Raw genomic sequence first — 19,579 nt, 5'->3', positions numbered from 1 at the left:
AAACTATTCTCTAGGAGACTCAGTTCAAATATCACCTCCTCTAAGAGGCCTTCCCTGATGCTCTCAGGTAATATCACACTATTTTGGAACTCTTTGTCTGCATGTCTGATGCTGTATTTCTTAAACGAATCAATGAATGAATGCACATATGAATGAAGGGATGGATAAATGGAATCTTGAGTAGTCTACACAACCTAGAATAGATTTACAAGGAGATCCCGCTGAATAGCATTGAGAACTATGTCTAGATACTCATGTTGCAACAGAAGAAAGGGTGGGGGAAAAACTGTAATTGCAATGTATACATTTAAGGATAACCTGACCCCCTTGCTGTACAGTGGGAAAATAAAAAAAAAAAAGAAAATGGCAAGTCTGGAGGGGTTGGGACCTAGCCTATTTTCGGACATAGTGAGCTGGGCTTATGTGACAGATTAAGGAATTTCAAATTTATTTTATATAAGATTATGTAAATGGGAGTTCCTGCTGTGGCCCAGGTTAAGGATCTAGCATTGTGTCTGAGTGGCTTGGGTCGCTGCTGAGGCATGAGTTCCATCTCTAGCCTGGCAATGTGGGTTAAGGATCCAGTGTTGCCACAGGTGCAGCATAGGTCACAACTGTGGCTCAGATTCCATCCCTGGCCCAGGAACTTCCATATACCATGAGTGCAGCCAAAAAAAAAAGTTATGTAAATGATAAGATGGCCAGAATCATATCCTAAGAAGATTTCTAACAGTGAAAAATTTTTTAAGAGCGTAACTTGAGGCAGACATACAACTTAGACGATGAGATACCAAAATGTAATAGTTATAGAGCTGAAATGAATAGAAGAAAGTAAAGAATATTTAAAAGAAAGGACACAGAAGTTAGCCATGGATTGATTAGAAGAGGGAAGAAGAATAAAAAGGCAGAGATGAATCTCATATTGTCCTTCTTATAATTGAAAACATTGCTGGGAAGAGATGTTCCTATACCATTCTCCTCCCTACCCCACCTTGCTTTAAAAAAAAAAAAGTTAGTATGTTCAGGTCAAGTTCCAGGACAGATATAGGAGAATGTACTCCACTAGGGAGTCACTGAATTACGAGCAAAGTTGCCATGCTCTCTTCTAGTCTCTCCTTTCATTGTAACCCGATCAATAAGTTAGCTAGTCAAGCTTGCAACTTCCCCTTCTCTTTCCTGTCAAGAACTCCAGCACGTTGGTACACAAAACATGGTCCATGAACCAGCTTCAGCAGCACCAGGGAGCTCGTAGAGTGCAGATGCTTGGGTCTCACTCCAGAGCTACTAAATCAGAGTCTGCATTTTAACAAGATCCTAGGTAATCTATATGCACATGGAATTTTGAGAAGTACCGCTCCAGGAAATATCACTTCAGTATCAGACAACTACCTTCTGAAGGTTAGACTCTCAACCTGGGCTGCATATTAGATTCACCTGGAGAACTTTTAAAACTCTTCATTCTCCGGTTTGCATCTCGGGCCAATTAAATCAAAATCTCTGGAAGTAGGACCCAAGCAGCAGTAGTTTAATAAGCTCCCCAGGTGATTCCAGTATGTGACCAAGGTTGAAAAGCACTGGACTAAAGTTAAGACTTAGGTTGAACATAACAGGAGAAATCATCTGCCTTTCTCCTTCCTCATCCCGCACTTAGCCCTTGGCCCCAAGCTAAGTGTGCATGTCCTGTTTAGCAAAGAGATCAAGTTTGGGTTTGTGGCCCAGGCACAAAATAATGTGGAATTTTGCTTTCTCATTTGCCATCACTGTGTATGTGTTTATTGCCCTTCAAAATTCTTGGAAAGAATAGATTGTCTAAGACAGGATTCAGGAATTCTGTGTGTCTCCTAGCCAAACGCCTTTAGTAATACTCCAACATTTAACTGCTATTAAGATGAAATTTGGACCTCCATGCTAGTGAGAATAGAAATGCCACCAACTAAAACAGAGGTCATAGAGTTCCCTTGTGGCACAACGAGTTAAGGGTCCATCCTCTTGGGTTGTTGCTGTGGTGCAGGTTCAGTTCCTGGCCCAGGGGCTTCCACATGCCAAAAATAAAAAATGAAGTGAAACAGAGGACACGGAACAGCTTAGACTAAGGAAAAAGCTTAAATGGAGCATATTTTCTGTCTCTTCCCTTTATGAACACACATCACATATTCTCCACTGATTATTCCACACTGTAGTTTTCACCTGTTGAGCTCTGTGGTTGGGTTCCTCACCCTCCTTTTCAGTGTTATAGATGAAACTATCTGACCAGAGGCTTGATTTAGTCCATATTTCATACAAAGAATCCAGTAATGGAAACATATCCAGAATATTAATTCTCTGTGATATCTTCAAGAAAGGAGGGTAGATAGCATTTTCTATGGTGTTGGTTTTATTGCAATAATATAGGGCAAGCATCTATCTGAATCAGGGCTACAGCTGCTGAATATAACCTCTGTAATAATGAAGGCCAGGTTGAATTATCTTCAGCTGTGATTAATGAGCAAAGTTTTTGTTTTAATAAACCTAGTCTTGTTTTTCTTTGTCAAAAATAGTCTAGGTGGAGCTCCTGTCATGGTGCAGTGGAAACAAATCCGACTAGGAACGATGAGGTTGTGGGTTTGATTCCTGGCCCTGCTCAGTGGGTCAAGGATCCGGCATTGCCGTGAGCTGTGATGTAGATTGCAGACATGGCTGCTGTCTGGCATTGCTATGGCTGTGGCATAGGCTGGCAGCTGCAGCTCTGATTCGACCCCTAGCCTGGGAACCTCCATATGCCACGGGTGAGGCCCTACAAAGCAAAAAAAAAAAAAAAAAAAAAAAAAGAAAAGAAAAGAGAGAGAGAAGAAGAAGAAAGAAAAAGAGAAATGATCTAGGCTAAGCTAGTGGGCTAAATAGAGAGACGGAACTGAAGGCCTTTTCAACAAAAGTAGCAAGCAAGAAATATAGGAATGGCCCAAATGTATTTGTGGGGTGGGTACCTAAATGGATTTAGCTAACCCTAACCCTAACGCTAACAAATAAATAAAAAGAGACAGAAACTTCTGAAGGAGATCAAGGACATGACCTGGTGCCTTGCTGCTGGAAATAGTATTTGTGAGAATAATCATAAGGATAGTGTGAGTGGTGACTTTCTGAATATCTGCTCTATGCCAGGTACTGGATTAGATGCTCTAAAACATGCATGTGGTTATTTGACTATCTGATTTAAATACTACCCTTGTCAGACAGATATTATCTCATTTTTAAAAGAAGGGGTCTAAGGCATAGAGATGTTTAATAATTAAATGTTCAGAAATTTATGGAGCTAGAATTTAAATCTATATTACTCTTAAAACCTATGGATCTTTTCACAGTACATTGTTCCCTCCAATTAACATAATGATTCTTAACGTGGAAGTAGTGGTAGATAGATACTCTTATGCATCCCGTTAAGAATGTGAGACACGCTCTCCAAATTAAAAAAAAATGCATTTCCTCCCAGGTACAAAATTTTATGAATTTTCAAGGAGTTTCCTAATACCCTTAATCCACAGAGAGTTCCATGTCAAGAAGCCCATCCCCAAAAACTTAATTAGTAGAGGTGAGAAGAGGACAAACAGGAAAAAACTGTGAATGAGGAACGCCCTGGACTTGCTCTCTTTGGAACAACTATATTTCTGATAATCGATTCTCTTAAAATCAGTTTACAAATTAACACATAATATACGTATATTTGCATAATTGCCAATTAATGCTTAAAACACTATCACCCCAACTTATCTGAGTAAACACACACACTGCCACGTAGGTTTCTGTGATGTCATGGTCATTGTCCATTAAAGCCCACACCATGCTGTGGCTGCGAAGTGGCCTGAGGCACACTCACATCAATCCAGGTCATTTCCTGCCCGTGAGATCGTACTGTCATCACTCTCTTCACTGTAATGGAGCATGCTTTATTACAGTGGAGTGGTTTTGTTTTTAATGGGTGCTCACTGAAAATAATACCTTTTAAAATGTGCTGGTGTCTAGTGTCCTATATTTCTCTTGACTAATTTGAAATAATGCAGTCTTTCATGTACAGACAAACAGTCTATAAAGGCCCCTTCCATCATCAGCATCAGGGCATTGACTTTCTCTGCTTTCAAGTGCTTTCCTTAACGTGTGTGCAGCCCTTTGTGACTTCTCTTCAATCATTGTGTTATGTTCTATCCATTCTTTTCTTGAAGGATGTCTTTCGTTTCCATCTTAATCTGATACTATCCATGTTAATTTGATCAATTTATATTGGAGAAAAACTTCACTTGACCTGGGCTCCGCAGCCCTTCTATAAATAGCTGTGGGGAGGGGAGTGTTTTTAGTCACTATGGGAGATTAAGCCATGATAAGTATAAACATGGGAAAAAGGAAAGTGTTGCCTTGGAACTTTGGAACTGAACCTTGTACTGTTGGGGATATTTTGATTAGTGACATTTTTCTGACTTGATCTTCATATTATCAAAAGATATTCATGCATTCAACTGATATATCGAGTTCCTACTATGTGTTTGGTCCTGTAGAGAATACTTGTATCAGAAGCCTTGTTGTATTCAAGTAAAATTTAGGGGAGCACTAGATTAGATCAAAGCACCTGAATTCCAAATCCTGTCAACAACCATAAGAGCTGAAAGGGTTGCCATCTTACTGAACTTTCACTGGGGGTCAGGTACTATGCTGTGCTAAGTGTTATACAGACCCTGTTTCAATTACTGACAATAACACACTCTCACATCTTCCAAGATATTTTAATATCCTTTTTGTGAGAAAAGTATAGCATTACTATATTTGAGAGAGAAAAGACAGTCCCCAATATCTTAGAGCTAGAAAGAGTCTCAGAGGTCATTCAGCTGCATTTTTTTCCTCTGCAAAAATGGGTAGACTGAGGCCAAGAAGGGAAGAGATTTTCCAGAGTCAAATACCAAGTCAGCCACAGAACTGACACTAAAATCAGACCTCTTGGGTCTTAATGATGCATCAATTTATTCACTCATAAATGTATTGAGCACTTACTTGGGAGGCATTGAAGATATACTTTTATATAGTGGTGGGAAGGAAGCACAAGGAATTTACTTTGCAGCGGCAGGGGGCAGCCATTGCACTGCCACTTAAATTACCACAATTATGAAAAAGCTATACATGCAGAAGAATTGCTCCAAAACTCTCAGGGTGTAGGTGAGGAGCAGTGTTCTTTCAACCCCACAGTACCTTCAGGGGAACATTTCCCAAAGTCTTTTTTCACAGTTCACTGGTTGTGCATAAGCATCCATATAAAGGGCTCTGTGGTCCAGTGTGTTTGAAGACGTGTCATACTAACCCCCTTTCCAGGAAACTCCTGGTGCCTAGGCTCTGAGAAGTCCTTCAGTTAAAAAATCTGCTCAACAATTTTTAACACTGAATCTTCCCTCTTATTTGACCTCAAAACACTTTTTTTCCCCAGATAACATTCAGAGATATGCAGAACTCTGTGTGATATAGAGAAGTGAAGTGCCTTTCTGTTCTGTCCCAGGGCAGAAGAACCAATGGAAATATCAAGAAACACACAAAGCTGTAGATGCTAAGTCTTTCATTATTTAGAGCAATTAGGCACCATGCTTCCTTCCACCATAATCCTAAAACCCCTCCTCTCCTCCATCTACCCAAGTGCACACATGCTTTATTCAAACTCTTCCAACTCTTACTCTACCTTTTGGAAATTGCTGCCAATGGCTCCATCTATTTCATTGCCATTGGGAAGGAGAGACCTAGATCCCTGGTCTTCAGTGGCCAGCAAGTCCTCACAACAACAGATCTAATCCTGACATGACTCTGTGCCACTCTCCCAGAACACAGAATCATGAAGTCTTAGAAGGGGGAGAAAATTCAAGTTCACTTAGCATAACCTGCCCTGACCATAGTAAAGAAGAGTAAAACACAGCCCGTGATGTTAAATGACCTCCCTGTGGAACTCTCTCTGTCACTTCCACCCCTTGGACTGTCTCATGGGAAGTCATCCTTCCATTGTCAGTTGATGTATCTTTTCCCCTGAAGTTTGTATTGCATGGCTTCCTTTTGTGCTTTCACAGCATTCCATATTTTCTCAAATGCAGTCTTTAGCCTATAATAAAAGGTTTATTGCTTCTGCCCCAACGAGAAACTCCATGAGGGGAAGGTCTATTATCTGTCATGTTTGTCTTGTTCCCATGTAGCCTGTGGTCCCAGATTCACTTGACTCTTGACATGAATAGAACCAGTTGAAGAATTCCTAAGATCACTTAGTGAAGAATGGTTAAGACTAAAGTATTTGATTCCATATTCAGTGTTCTTTTCAACAAACTTTGCTATCCCAGACTCCCATGTCCAGATCTGAGGAAGAGCTAGAGACAGAGATCTGCAGATGCAGTGAGAGACCTTTCATTCGTTCAGTCTCAGCCAGTTTCAATCAAACCCTGTGAAATCCATAAGGCATCAGCAAACTGGGCTGAAAGGGGATCTAGGCATATGTCTCCTTCTAGCTGATCAGCATGATCCCCACACAATTATTATGGGAACATATGACAAAGTTCAGGCCAGCAAGGAGGGAGGAGAAGTTTGTAGAGAGCTTCTGGGCAAGGCTGACTGTACTTCTTAGAGAGGGTCTCTAGAGATGAGTGAGGATATATGTAGCCCCATACATTCTGATAGTCAAATTATGGGCCAGATGTGGGGCCAGATTTAGGATGAAGTCAACTGTAGAATGCAGAGCAAATAAACAAGACAAAAAAAAAAAAAAACACAGGGCTTCGTGATGCCAGTGAATCAGATCAAGTTGAAATCCGTTCTTCTTCTGAACTTCTATGTATGGTTATCTCTTCCTCCACAAAAAGCAGCATCACTTTTGTATGCAAACTCTGTGTTCTTCTTTGACTCATGGCTCCCTAAGTAGTTCTATTTATGTTCAGAGACTTTTCAGTTCTTGCTCAAGTACTATTTCTTCAGTTTCTAGCCACAATTCCTATCTCAGAGGTATTTGAACAAAATGCATCAGGCGGGCATGACCCCTTTCTTACCTCTCCTTTTTGCTTCAGCCAGCGCTAGATGTTCCTATGAACAATAATTCATGAAAATAGATGCCCACTTCATTCACTTACTAAAATGTTTCTTGAATAAGTGTCTCTTTCCTTGGATTGAGCCCCTGTGGATGTGCTAGACCTTTAAGTTCCAAGAACTTGGCTGGAAAAGAAGCCCCTGATCCTTGCTTCCCACAAGGACCCCATGCGAGAAAAATAACACTCTTAAAAAGTTCATTTAAAAACATGAACTTTAAAATATGGCACAAATAAACCTACATACAAAACAGAAGCAGACTCACAGACATGGAGAACAGACTTATGGTTGCCAAGGGGGAGGAGGAGGGAATGGAATAGACAGGGAGTTTGGGGTTGGTAAATGCAAACGATTGTGTTTAGAATGGATAAGCAATGAGGTCCTAATGTACAGCACAGGGAACTATATCCAATCTCTTGGGGTAGAACATGATGCAAGATATTAGAAAATTTTATATATACATATGAAGGACTGGGTCACTATGCTGTATGGCTGAAATTGGCACAACACTGGATATTGACTATTCTTTTAAAATAAGCACAGAACAAATTTTAATTAAACTATAATTTAAAACTTAAAAGGAGAACATGAACTTTAGTGTTACAAAAACCATGATTTTCATTTTGACCTTGCCACTTATGTAACCCTGGATAAGTTGCTTCACTTTATGCTTCTCAATTACCCTGTCTATAAAATGGATGTTGTAAGCTACACAGCAACTAAAAATCATGAATATTAAATGAGAGAATATAAATTAAGTGATTAGTAGAATTCCAGGCACATCAGAGGTACCTAGTGGAATAGTAGTTATGAGGGGTATCTTTCGAATGGTCCCTGCTCCTGGTATTCAAGTACTTTTGTAATCCCCTTCCCTAGTGACTTGCTTCTAGCAAATAGGATACAGCATAGGAAATCACTTCCATGGTTAGTTATGAAGGCTGAGACTTCCATCTTGCTAGATTCTCACTACTGCCTTAGGTTACACACTTTGATGAAGCCAACTGCCATGTTGGAAAAATCCATGCAGCATGGAGATAAAGGTGCCTCAGGCCAACAGCCATCAAGGAACTGAGACCTTCAATCCAACAGCCTATGATGAGCCAGATCCTATCAACAACCATGGGGTGATCATGGAAGATCTTTCCCTACTCAAGCCTTGAAATGAGACTGTAGCCCCAGCCCAGAGCATAATTGCACTCACATGTTTTAGTGTGAGACTGAAGCAGGCATTCATCATCCACATTCTGATTGCTGACCCACAGAAATTGTTAGATAATAAGCATGTGTTGTTTTAAGCCTCAAAGTTTGGAGATAATTGGTTATGCAGCAATAGATAACTAATACCATAGCTATCAGGCTCTTACCACTGTTGATTCTGCTACTTCTGCAGCTGCTGCAACTGTTACCAACAGAGAAGAGAGTGATAGCCTAGCCCCAGGATTCCAGGGCTTAATTGAAAAGTTAGCCATGCATATTCTTACTAGTTTACCACATCTTCTATTAGTCTTAAACATATTCAGGTTTTCAACATTTGATTCTACTCCTTAGTATATACCTGATTCTTTTTAAAAGTTTAAAAGTAGCAACCAGTTAAATTCATTAATTTTCCCCACCTCAAGTATTCAAACCAGATGGTCATTTTAGGACCCTAGGTCTTATTTGTTTCTAGGCGTACTTCACCCTTCTCATGTTAACTATCATTCGCCTCAAGAAGATGCATCTTAGGAATGGTACCACCCTACACTTACAAACTGCCTGGTAACAAGCCCAGAGACTGAGCCTGTTGCCTTCATCTATAAAATAGGGATAACTCCTCCGTCTTTGGAGTGTTGTTTTGAAGGTACAGTAAGTAAGAGAATATTTATCAAGTGCCTGAGCAGTAAGTATCAACAAATGTATCTTTCATTTCAAATATCTCTTATGCATGAATCACAGTATGATGGAACATGGATCTTAATCTGCCATAGGAAATTACACTGAGAAATAAAAAAAACTCCACCAACATCAAAAAAGGCAAATAAATGGCTGAAATTCACAACAAACTCTTCTTTTAGGTTATCCTATGACTTCATTGCTTCATGATTCCACAAACATAACTGTGTATTTTTTACCTTAAGGGGAAAAATAGCAGACTCTTTCCTCCTCTGAGGGTCTGAGGTAGCCACACATCAGGATGTTAGAACAAAACCAACCCATCTTTGCTGGGATCCCATGGCCTCAGATCAAATGGAAATAAAGGAAGATAGAATTGTAACAGGACATTGGCTCCATTAAGGACAACTGACCAGTGAATATAAAGCCCAGGGACCTCTGCAGACTCAGGCATGGTCTGGCAGGTCTTAGGGTTCCAACTCAGAGGGCAGAATAATTCCAGTTCCTTTGGAGTTCCCAAATCCAGGTTAGCTTTCTACGCATGGTGTAACCACAGTGAATATTCTTGTTTTCTGGATAAAGAAGATATAGGAACAAGGCCGTCTTGTGTAGCAAGGTACTTCTCTAATTTTACTACACAGACAAGTCAACTGGAGATCTTGTTGAAATGCAGCTTCTGATTCAGTAGGACGGGAGTGGGCCTGAGACACTTGCCCTCCTGAAATTCTTCCAGGCTTCCAGGTGATCCTGAGTATCTGATCCTTAGATTACATTTTGAGTAGCAAAGGTGCAGGGGAAAAGTTAGATGTTTGGAGTCAAGTAAACATGAGTTTGAAATCTAGTCCAGCCATTTTTTGGTTGGGTGACCTGAGGCAAGTCAGTTAACTACTTTGAACCTATTTCCACACCTGGAAAATGATTTTGTTTATTTCCTAGGATTGCTTTAAGGATTGCAGGAAAACATATGCTTGGAAATGCTTATTGGTAAAGTGTTCTAATATAATAAATTCTAAGGAGAGGAAAATTTCTACCACATCCCTTATGCTTCTATCACTTCCAGCCCCTTTAATAGCCAATCTAATTGGTCATTCCCAGGACATTGAATTAGCCATGTCAGCGCTCCTTCTTGCTCCCAAGGGGTATGAAGATCTGGGTTCATTTTTACCTCTTTGGAGAAAGCCAAGTTCTGTATGTCTACCTCATTTCATGTGTGCCGGTAAGCAAGTGAGTAACTCATGTTGTAACCTCCTCTGCAGACTCAACCAGTTCATATTTTTAAAAGTGGGTTAAATAAACCAGCCTAGATCTCTAAGTCTCATTCTGCAAGTAGAATTTACCAGAGATCATCGTTAGAGATTATTGGTTATTGATTCACCTATTAACTGAGAAGAGCTTTGTCTTCCATCTGGATATCATCCCCTATGTTCATAATCACCTCAGTTGAGAATCCCCAGGGTGTGTGAGCAGCAGACTAGCCTTTGAGCATTTATTTAATTCTTGCTGTAATACATTTAAGTTTTTCAAAACCTCACTCTAATCCCTTAATTGTGGCTGCCATCATTTCACCACCACCACTGCTTTTGCTCCTATCATCATCATACCATCATCACCATCACCTTCATCATCATACCATCATCACCATCACCTTCATCATCATACCATCATCACCATCACCTTCATCATCATACCATCATCACCATCACCATCATCATCATACCATCATCACCATCACCTTCATCATCATACCATCATCACCAAGATCACTGTCACCATCAGCAGTACCATCAGCAGCAGCAGCCCCACCAAGACCCAAACTCATTTGTTCAGTGAGACTTAAAGGGAAATTACCTGAACATGTGCACTGTGCTGTGCGGAGGGGTTCTGTCCTCCACCTTTGTATTGTTGGATGGACCAAGTCCATTGGAATGGTCTGAGTACACTGGACACACTGGTACTAAGCACTGGAGTAAAAATATATCAGGAACTGCTTATTAACTGAGAGCCTGGAGCAAAGCTGGGTCTCAAGTAGTAATTTCTGTCAGGGAATCCAGCTTCAGGAAACATGGGAATGTGAGACTGAGTGTACCTTCATGCCATTGGGGTCTCCCCTAGCTTAGAGCTGGGGTGAGGGAGGGAGGAGGGTGTCAGCTGTAGACACAGCCAGTACCAGGAGATCTGCTCACACTACCAATGGGATTCTTATCTAGTTTGGACATTATCTGAAATTAAAATCATACCTGACATATGAGGCCCTGGAAGAAGTGCATCGTGCGTTTCCCACCTGAGATTATCTCTGTTTAGTTTCTGTGTAATAAGGACAGACAGAGGATGCAAACTGCACACCCTCCCCGCCCCACCCTCACCACTGGCTTTTATTTCTGGCAGGAAAATGGTCTTCCTTCAGGCCATGACTTTTGGAAAAAAACTCTTCTGAGAGTGGCTCTCCTGGAGAGAAAGTGAAGCACTGACTTTTGTTTGGAAGAGATCATATCTGGGTCTGGCTCCATTGTGGGTGTCCACCTGTCCTGGTTCCTAAGCCTCACCCAGAACTGCCTTACTTATTATGGTGCATCTGTTGGCACCATGCTAATTATTTACACACATGTTTTCTTGTTCAATCTTACAAAAACCCACACTACAGACAGAATTACTAGTATTTTACAACCGAAGATCCTGCATCTTGGAGGGTACAGAGAATTTTAAACATATACAGACTTGGATTCTAACCCATGTCCTTTGCCTTGCTCCCAATGCCCTTTTTATCTAGGACCAAATAGTAAATATTTTAGGCTTTGTAAGCCATGAGGTCTCTGTAGCAACCACTCACCCATCTTTCTGAGGTGAAGACAGCCACAGATAATGCCCAAAGGAATGGAGGGTACTGTGCTACAATAATGTCCTGCTGTGTTTATGTATAAAACAGGCAGCCAGCCCAAGGGCAATAGTTTTGTGTGCTCTGTTCTAGAATTCTCTCTGGATTCCCACCTCTCATACCTGGTGAGGAGCCAGGCAAACAGGCAAATAAACATTAGTGGCCTCTGAGTTCCCCTTATGTATAGTAAATACCTTATGAGTCCAGCCTGGCCCCAGGTCCTAAATCACACACTGTGGTATTTCTAGTGTCAGGTGTGGCCCACACCAATCACCCATCACTCTGCCATATGCTTTCTCTGGGGCATGTCCATCACAGTAGAACACAGTCCACGTGCTCTTTAATTACCTTCATGGCCTGGCTATTATTTAATTTTAGGACTCTTTCTATAATATAAATAGAGACTGCAATCCATTGGGTTAAATAGTGGATCCAAGCTTCAAGCACTGTTTCAGAAAAATACAGACACCCTTTTTTTCTCCCGGGCAGTTTTCTTATCGACCCTCTGTAAAGGCAAAGAGCGAAATATTAAGTCATAACTCAGAGAAAGCATTTCTGCCATGGGCTGAGATCATGTGACTCAGGTATTTCCTTTCCAGTGGAGACCAGAGATGAATAGATAGTTAGCATGCCTATTAGACTTTGTCAAACATCAGATATCGTAAATGAGCCTCTGAAAAGGGCTGGATCTCATTCGATTCTCAATCAAACCCTCTAACAAGAACTTAGAGTGCAGATAATCTCTTCTGTGGACTAAAGGAAAACCCATAAACTTTGGCCACTGTGTGGTACAGAGAGGTAAAGATGGACTCCATGCTTCGAGGACACTTAGGAGCTGATCATTCAGTACCATCTCAGAGAAAGAGCCAAACCACTTCAGTGCAAATATGAGCAGAATATCCCCCACTCTGGCGATGTCTTGACTTGGGGTTGGCAGAGACCATTGCAGTAGAAACGAGTGGGTGAATGAAGATCTAAGAGTTGACTAAGAAGCCCAGTCAAGAGGCAGAAGCAGCCTTGGGAAACAGCCTGGAATTCATTTTATTTATTTTCAATGGTATGTGCAAAAGTGGGCCGACTCACCAAAAGGCCTCATAAAGGAAGAAAATGGATCTGTTTGGTTAATAATATGAACATAGTTCAGGCTCCTAATTAGTAAAAACCAACTTGTACTCCAGAAATTGTTGGTCGTGTACAGCACTAAGTAAGAGTATCTTTGCCAACATTTCTTTGAGAGGCAGTTCTCAGAATCGGAAATCCAGCCATCCAGTCACTCATTCACAGATTCATGCATGGATGTTTTTTATTCATTTATGCATGTAAGCATTCATCTATTCTCGGATTGATTTGCATAGTAGGCTCCCAAGGTATATTTGAATGCATAAGTACACAAATTCATTTTTTCATCCATGCACAAAGTCATTTATTCATGCATCCGTGCAACTTGGATTCACTCCTTCCTTTATGGGTTCTCAAAAGTATTCATTAATCTGTTCAACAAATTGCCATTTAAAACTTACCATACCAAAAAAAGCACTGAATTAATCTATATGTGGAATAAAATTGATTCCCTAGCTTCATGGCCTGCACACTTAAGAGGGGAGGGGAAAACATGTGTGTAAAAAGGCAAAATACTAGATCAATTAAAAAATGTGTTGCAAGTAAAGGGAAAAACATGGGCATAAAAAGGCTGAATATTAGATCAATTTAAAAACATGTTGCAAGTAGGAGTTCCCATTGTGAAGCAGTAGAAACAAATCTGACTAGGAACCATGAGGATGTGGGTTCGATCCCTGGCCTCTCTCAGTGGGTTAAGGATCTGGCATTGCTGTGGCTGTGGTGTAGGCCTGCAGCTGTAGCTCTGATTAGACCCCTGGCCTGGGAACCTCCATATGCTGTGGGTGCAGCCCTAAAAAGCAAAAAACAAAACAAAACAAAACAAAAAACAAAACAAAAAAAAACACACAGGTTGCAAGTAAAGCCTTGTGGAAGTTAAGAAGCAGAGAGGATTTACTTCCATTTGGGACAGAGTTATAGTGGGAAACATATTATGACTTGGGAGAAGTTGACCTTTAAATTTAAGCATAACAAGTGCACAGAATTTGGACAGGGTCAGAGAGGCCAAGGGAACCGGATGAACACGTGCAGTGACTTGAGAAAACACAGTGGGTCTGGAGAAGAATGTGCTGAGGACTAAGGAGGGGCTTTGTACAGCTGGAGTCTGGGAATAGACAGACAGTGAGACCATCAAGGACCTTAAATGCGAAGTTAGGGATTTGAGACTTGATCCTACAGGTGGTAGTGAGCTGCTGAAGGATTTTAGTGAGAAATTAGACCATCAAAAAGTGAGCTTAAGGAGGTTTACTTTGGCTGTCACACACAGAGAGGCAGGGAGAACAGCTAAGAAGCTATTAAGCAGAAAGATATCAAGGGCCAGACCTGAAGCTATGAAAGAAGTGAAGATGTGTGAGAGAGCAAGGAGAGAGTGAGTGACTGGGAAGATGTTTTGATAGGACTCAGAAAACCAGTCATAGAAAGAGAGAAGGGAAGAATAAATAGACGTCTCTGGAATTTCTGATCAGAGGTCCAGGAGATGGTAGTGCCTTTTGAACATGATGAGGGATCGAAGGAAGAGGAGCTGGGCTGGGAAGGAAGAGGAGGAGATGGAGCTTGGCCTGGGTTTGCTGTGATTCTCAGGATGCTGGCAAATGCCCTTGAAAGCTGAGGCAAATCACTTTGGACTCTGCATGAGCCAGCACATGGGGCACAGAGCCCCCCTCTGCTCCCCACCTGTCCCATCAGCCTCAACGCCTCCCACCACTGACTCTGAGAATTGCAGTTTCCAGAAAAACATCCAGAAAGGCCACTGGTTCCTGGAGGGGGCAGCACAGGCCTGGGAGCAGGAAGGGGAGAATTACCCACAAAGTGACTTCTCGAGCTTGACTGTTTCTACTGCATCTTCTCAACCTTGGCCTGAGCTAATGAACCTCAGAGAGCAAAGCTGTCTTTTGTTTGTTTGTCATTTTGAGGTTTTCTGGTTGATTAAGATCTATGCCAGCAGGAGGGTATATAAAATTGCCAGCAATTCTTAGTTTGAAGATCACAGGGCATTGTCATCCTTGCCTGACAAAAATGCTGAACTTAATATAAAAACGCTGTCCCATCCACTTTAGATGAGAGAAATTGTTAAAAGGATGTTTTTTCTTTCTCCTTTTTCCATTCGAATTGTTATTTTCCCTTCTCTTATCATTTTCTGCTTTGTTTCACACCCCCTGTAAGTCAGGTTTCTTTTTTAAAAGACCGAAAATTGAATTCCTAGTTACAGACAAAAACTACAAATGAATCTCACTCTGAATGAGGCCAAGAGAAGGAGAAATGAAAAAGAAAAAAAAAAAGAGAGAAACTCTTATAAGGTAACACTTTGGTGTTTAGTTTCCCTCATCAAACCCTGTTCTGTCTATTTCCTGGGACTGTTTTCACACACATGCACGCACACACACCCACACACACCCACACAAACACCCTTCCCCCAACCAATGCCTAACCTGCATCCTTGCAACCCCTACCTCTTGCTGGAAAAAGACTGCGGCCTTCAGAGCTTCAGTCTTCTGGGGGAATGTAATTATGTAAGTTGGCATGGATCCAGAATTCAGCTCCCCCATGAAAAGGATTTCTTATGAAAGATTAAGTGGTAACACGTATGTCAATAGCACTCCCAGCTCTGGAGTAATTCTGAGCAAACAAGAAAATGGCAACAGTTCCTGTTTCCAATCTGGAAACTCTCCCTGGGTCTCTTTCCACCCCAGGTACCACAGAGCTCTTGAATTTGTTCAGGTGTCTTATCTTGGGAGCCAACAGACCAGTGAAGGGACAACAGGTTTATCAACGGTGCGGGTTTAAGGGAATGGGAGCCAGGGAAGCAGCTGGGAGGCAGGCAGCCCTATGACACTGGCTGTTTTAGGGATGCTGCACAGGCCACCAGGTTGGCTTAGTCTGGGCCTCCTTCCTGTTTCTTGTAGCCCTCTGTCTTGGCTGGTATGGCAACACTGCCCTCTGCTGGAACAGCACTGTCATCGCGCCCCGCCGAAGATCAGGTGGCCAAGGACAATGGCTGGGAATATGGTGGTGAGAAGAAAGGCTTGACAACTAACCAACCTCTAGAGGCAGCTCTTATGGGGCTAGAATGTCAAGAGTCCTCATTTCCGATGTCAGCCTTGACTCACGGATGTGGAATTACACAGATAGCTCTGCTGAGCACTTGCTCTGTGACCCTGCGCCTGCTTCACCTTTCTGAGATTCAGAACAAAGAGAAAGTCACCTACATTATAGGGCTGTGGTGAATATGAAATAAGTAGTATCTCTTCCACAAGGGTGACCATACATCCCAGCTTGCCCAGGGGGTCTCAGTTTATACCTGTGGTCCTGATGTAATTATTAATAGCTCCTTTTTTCGTTTTGTGGATGGTAAACAATATGGTCAGCCTATCCAAAGCACAGTGCCCACTGCCAGGTACAGTAATTACTTCATGAATCTTAGCTTTCTTTATTAGGGTGCCAGTCTTCTACTGCAAATGCTTATGTCCATTGTTAAAGGGCCAGGCGATGCCGTTTCCTTTTCCGTACTTTCTAACAAACTGGGCATTAACTTTCCTGCATTCAACCAAGAAAGCAGTACCACAGTGTTAGGAAAAATCAGTGATAAAAAGAGGCTAGGAGACACAGAAAGACAAACCAGGTAAACAAATTCCAGGAATGTCCTAAGCAAGCCTCCTTTGCCACATTCCTGCCTTTTGAATAAGGAATGTTTTCCCTTCTTCATAGGATGGCAGCAAGGCTCAAATGCATCCATCAGTATGAAAATGCAGTACTAGGCATTATCTTGTTTTCAATGGATGCCAACTACCCACAGTTGGAAAAATATCAAAAAGAAAAAAATGCAAAATTGCAGCATGTACAGGCATATAGCTATCTAATAGGCATTTATTTCTTCCAAGCCTGAGAAATGTGGGGAATTATTGAAATGTCTACCACTGTGATAGCTCAAATCAGCAACGATGGTCAAATTTTGTTGCATCAACATCCCTGATGGGAAGTTGGCACCAATGCCAGAGTAGCAGCTGATCTGCAAGTCTATTTACATAAATTTGCATTGGTGTGATGTTAAAAAATAAATGCTGATATTAAGGAAAGTGGTTTTCCCCAGACTAAGTCATCTCAACTGCACAGCCTTGACGAGCACAAGCTCTAGAATTTAGCTGCTACCTTCTATTTGTGTGACTGTGAATGAGTTATGACCTTGTTATATTGTGTTTTCTTATCTAGAAATGGGAATAATAAGAATACCACCTGCTACAGAGGGTTAGTGCAAAAATTAGGTGAGTTATTGTATATGAAGGACTTCGAGCATTGCCTGGCCTATTAAGTGGTCAGATATTAGGTACTATTATTATCACAGAGCCTGTCTTGTCTCCCACCAACAACCTTTGTAACAAGGCCTCTGCTTCCTTTCTTCTGTAAATCATAAAAGTTGGAAATCTGGAGCTGGGAGGGATATCAGAACCTCTAATCAGTCACTTTCAAACTTTTATTTTATTCCTTTTAAAATAACCATGGAACACTTTTTGAAAATGAAAGCTTATGTGGAAACCCAGCATGGGGGGCCATGTAGCATTGTGGTTAAGAAAATGGGCTTTGCAGACAGACAGGTCTGATTTCCAGTTCTGGCAAAGCTGCCTATTAGCCTTGTGACTCAGGGCAAATGATTTACCTTGGCGTTAAGCCTCTGTTTCATAAAGTGTAAAATAGCAATAGTAATTGTAAATATTTCATAAGGTTATTATGAAGCTAAATGACTTCATACCTATTGAGTGTTTAGTGCAATGCCTGGCACATACTAAGGACCCAGTAATTATATTCACTTTTGAGATTTTAATATGTGAAATAGATACAAGCAGAGCCACTCCAGTTGAAGCTGGGCAGAGAACCAGAACCACACGAGGGCTCCGAGAGAACCCCTATGACTCCGCAGAACACAATGTAAAGGCTCCTGATTTAAGCCAAGAAATGGAAACCAAGTTCCAGAAAGCCTTCGGCCCCTGATCACATGTCACATTAAGTTTCCATCAGTACCTTTCCCCTTCCCCAGCTAGCATTCTAATTCTGCTGCTGTCCCTTACTGGCTGTATTGTTGTCCTTCTTCCCTCTTGCCCTTAAATTCACAGCCCTGAGATAGCTTTTTTGGTTTAAACACCTTTTTTTCCAGGCCCTAAAACTGTGTGGCACTCCCTGCAGTTGGCTCCCAGTGGGGCGAGGTGTCCTGAACTTGCTCTTCTAACATCTCCTGGTCCCTTCCTGAGCTTTCGACAGCTCACCTCTGGAGGGGGCCATGGGTCATTTTGTTTAAAATAAAAACACTACCATCTTCTCTCTAATGGCTTTGTTCATGATCACTGCAAGCTGACACTGATATGTATTCCAAGCAGCCAGGGACAGCCACTGGGCAGCCCAGGAAGGTAGTCTGCCTGAAACCATAGCTCTGCCATCACCTCTGCTTTGCCAAGTCTCAGGGGTCCAGCCATCCCCTTCTTGGCTAGGTTGTGGGTGGTGTGCGAGTATGAATGACACTAGCCTGGGGTGGGAGGGATGGCCAGGTTCCAGAAGAGAAGGGCAGAGCTGAACCCAAGAGTCATTTAGTTAGGGGACAGAGGGTAAGATTCATAGCCCAAAAAGAGCTGGTCCAATGTCTTCATTCTGCTGAGACCCAGAAATAGAGAGTAACTGATCTATGATGACTTAGCTGAGAATGGGAGAAGCAATACAAGGATTCAGGGCTCCTGTCTATAATAATTATAACCACTGCTGCTGCTAGAGCTCTTACTTCTCTCTGCTGCTCCCAGAACCAAGCTAAATGCTTTGCATCAATTGTCTCATTCAGTGCTCACAATAGTCCTGTGAGGAAGGTGCGGTGATTATTCTCACTGTACAGATGGGAAAACTGAATGTCAGAGAGGTTAAGATCCTTGCTGAAGCTGCAACAGCTAGTTGGTTGGGTGATGTTATGAAGTAAGTTCATTTGAGTTCAGAGCCTAAATTGCCAAGCACTGAATCATCAGAGTTTAGGTGGTAGGAAGCGTGTTTCTTTGTCCGTGTGTGTGTGCTGTAAAGAGCAGGGACTGTGTCTTGTTCATTGTTGAATCTTCAGTGTTTATCATGGTTCCTGAACAAGAACAGACACCCTGAAAATATCTGTAGAGTTCATTGTGCAGAGCATAACAATTCCTTCCTTTGGGGCCTGGGTTTTTTTCCTTCTAATTGAGGATATCAGTGACTACTCTACAGTTTTGGTCAGAGCAACTTCCCTGGCCATTTTGGGTAGTGTCTCCTCTCCCCATCAGATACCTGACTTATGCTGGAAGGAAACCAGACAGTTTTCAAGGACCCGTGTAACAATCACTTCATTAGGCAAGGTGTAGAGTGAGATGTCTCAGCTCAGTGTGATAGATATTTTGAATTGGATCATTCTCTGACACAGGGACATGCCCCGTGCCTTCCAGGAAGCTTAGAAGCATCCTTGGCCTCAACTTATCAGATGCTGGTAGCTCTTCCCCAGTTGTGACAGATGAAGAGGTCTCCAGACATTACCAAATGTCTCCTGGGGAGGGAAGGAGAAAAACCCCTGGTGTGAAGATACCCAGGCTCTGCCCTGGCTTTGACATCATCTGTCAGTGTCCTTCTGCAAGTCCCTTGTCTTCTCTGGGCCTGACTCCCCAC

This window comes from Sus scrofa, chromosome 1 (genome assembly GCF_000003025.6).
Source record: "Sus scrofa isolate TJ Tabasco breed Duroc chromosome 1, Sscrofa11.1, whole genome shotgun sequence".
NCBI classification, from domain to species: Eukaryota; Metazoa; Chordata; class Mammalia; order Artiodactyla; family Suidae; genus Sus; species Sus scrofa.
The sequence above is the reverse complement of the archived record's forward strand: the minus strand, read 5'-3'. Positions refer to the sequence as shown.